We start from the raw sequence: 3,163 nt of genomic DNA, 5'->3' as shown, positions 1-3,163 counted from the left end.
TCGACAAGTCATAGAGTTGACCCTAGCACAGCAGACAACCTTGGTGAACCAGCTCTTGTAGCGCACCAAGAAGCAACGTGTTCCAAACGAGGTGTCTTGAAGAAGGACAAGGGCAGACGAACAACCTTTCCAGCAGCGTTCCAACAAGCAACCACTCGACCAGCCACAAACCTAGCCTTTGGGAATAGTATACTCCCGATTGGGCCCCTGAGATAGCGTATACTCCCATCTTAGCGCGTGGAGGAGCGTGCACTCTTGACTAAGCCCACGGATGAACATACACTCACGATTGGGGCTACACTCCGATACTCAACATGAGCAGCCTTCTAAGCGAAGTGTTCATTCGCGGCTAGGCCCACAAGGAGCATCCTCTATATCACATCGGAGTAGGCAGCATGACGGGCAGAGAGAAGCAGTCACTCAATCCGGCTCAAGTTCAACCAACAGCCTGCGAAATCCCTCGCCTGCTATGAATCCACCACATGCATTGTTGTCGCAGCATAGACGAGTCGAGCACTTAGAAGAGTAGCTTAGACCAGTAAGTCAAGACTGGGGGCAACCGAGAACTTCGCTACACCAACAAAGGCAAATTCATGAAGAAGTAAAGAGGTTCCTAAACAAACGATCGCGTGATTTCCAATGCAACGAAGTGGCCGACGAGGCTTTACGACGGGATATAACCAACATAAGCAGGTCATCCTTCGCGGACAAGATCGAGCAGGCAGAGCCTTCACGCGAGTTCAGCATGCCACATTTCACATCTTTCAAAGGGGATGAAGACCCGGAGAGACACCTAAAGCACTACCAAAGCGCAATGCTCCTCTATCGAAACAACGACGATCTTATATGCAAGATATTCGCCACCACTCTACAAGGCGAGGAGCGAGATTGGTTCTACACCCTGCCGCCACAATCTATCCGGAGTTTGGACAAACTTTCTTTGGTTTTCACCAAAGAATATTCATCCGATGGACGGCTGCCCTGGAATCCTAAAGTTGTTACCGAGTGTACTAAGGTAGCTTACGTTTTCCAAAAGACTGCTTATGGCTTGCCCTTCAAGCAGTAAAGCCATGCTAGACTTATACAACCGCACATTCTTGTGAAAGGTTAAACAAGCTAGCATGCATATACGAAGCTTTATCCACTGCCGACATGCTACGTAGTCGATAAGCTTCACCTCTGCCAAGTGCGTAACAACTTACACCAAGTCCTAAAGTGTTGTGATACTTGCTACGCAAGCTACGAAATTATAGAAAGCCAAGGTTAACAGCCTAGTGGTTACGCGAATTTGTCTGCTTCTATAAGTAAGGCATCCGGCTGCCAACCCTATAGCTAACAACTTTGCAAAGTTCTATACCAACATTTATGGTTGCATAAACTACGTGGGCCTGTCTGCTTATAGAAAAGTAGCACGCCTGCCACTGATCTATAAAGTCTAAAGGTTAAGGCATGAACAAAAGAAGCGAAGATAAAGAAAGCGAAGGAAGGATGTTTATAAATAACTTGAAAAGGCCAAAGGAGTTCAAGAAAAACAAGAGCTACAAGGAAAAACAAAGAAAATCCTAAAGGTTACCTAGAAGACTACATTTCAGCAGCTTGGACATCCCATGACTACTCGGTCACCACACCTTCAGTAGCAGTGACGCTCTTAGTAACGACATCATCCAGCGCTTCATCCCCGGCTGCCCTACCCTGGGCACCAATTTCTTCAACTACTTCACCAATGGAAGCCTCAAAAGTAAAAGTAACCAAGTCTTCTGGAGAAATAGAGAAGGTCTCGAAACCTCGAGCCCATCATTCTCACCCTTCAGCTGCTCATTCTCCTTGAGCAGACCAACATAGTCGCGCTGCAGCTCATCCACTTCATTCTTCAAACTTTTGTTGATTTTCAGTACACCTTGAAGTCCCAACACTTGGGGTTCAAGCCTATCAACGATTCTCTTGAAATGGATCACTTGATTATAAGCAGCAATCAACTATTCATCTTTTGCATAAGCAGTGAAATAAAGCTCAGAAACTGCAAACTCAAGATCTTGAATCTAAGGTATTTAACATCCAATCTCCTTTTCTACACTTTCATACTTAACTTGGATCGCGTCAAGCCTAGTCTTCAAGACAACGATCTCTTGGCGAGTGGTCTCAAGCTGCAGATAAGCGAGGGCAAAAATATTAGACCCTTTAAAAGCAACGAGCTCAGAGTCCAACCTCTTGATCTCCTCGGATGAGGAATAAGCTTCAGCTGCCATAGTCTTCACCACCTTATTGGTAGCCTTGCTATATATGCATTATAGCAAGTAAAGCAATCATTCTATATTGGGTTGTATGCTTCATTCACAAAGGAACTTGGGCAACAAACCTTTCTAATGCCATCAACAAACTTGGCACAAGTGTCCATGTCTTTAAGCAGATCTAGTTTCAAGAGCACACAAATCTCGGCAGCCTCCCTAGAAGCAGGTTTAGTGGATTTCTCACAGCTGCCCACACGAGCAGTCTCCTCCTTCCCAGCAAGTGAATCAGTCTCAGTAGTAGAGGGAGTGGACCTTAGTGCCATTTTAGCAGCATAGTCCATCTTATCCGTCTTCATAATAGCAAGCCTTTCCGAATTAGAACCATACTTAGCTCCCAACGAACATCTTGGCACAGACTTCGGCACTAGGGGCATGACAAGACCTCTACATTGAGCAATACTATCAACAATCAAATTAACCATTCTCGACATAGCAGACGTCATAGGCTCAGATCTAGTAGCCTTATTTTTCTTCCCATTGGAAGAAGTCATGTCAATCACAGGCCTCTCGATAGCAGGTGGACCCTCACGAGTAACGGAGGAAGTCTTAAGTTTTTTCTTAACCAGCATCTCTTAAGCAGACGGGGAAGATCTCTTATTTCCACCTTCATTCACAGTAGGCTCCACGATGGCAATCAGATGAGCTAAAGGCTCCCGATGAAGAGAACTAAGCAGTCAACGCTATTCAAGGTCCTCAGCAGGGGAACTTAACCTATACTGGCTTTTTCCTTATTTTTTCTTTCAGACCAGCAGGCAGGAGGCTTGCAGGCCTAGCATTCCAGCAGCTCATGAGGCCCTTGACCTCCTCATCTCTCTCAATCGTCGACCTGGCCCCCGTCAGGTCCAAAAAGCCAGAAGACATGAGCCATGCAACTC

The sequence above is a fragment of the Pyrus communis genome, chromosome 16 (assembly GCF_041283825.1).
Source record: "Pyrus communis isolate YQ-2024b chromosome 16, ASM4128382v1, whole genome shotgun sequence".
Lineage (NCBI taxonomy): Eukaryota > Viridiplantae > Streptophyta > Magnoliopsida > Rosales > Rosaceae > Pyrus > Pyrus communis.
Note: the sequence above shows the minus strand (reverse complement) of the source record.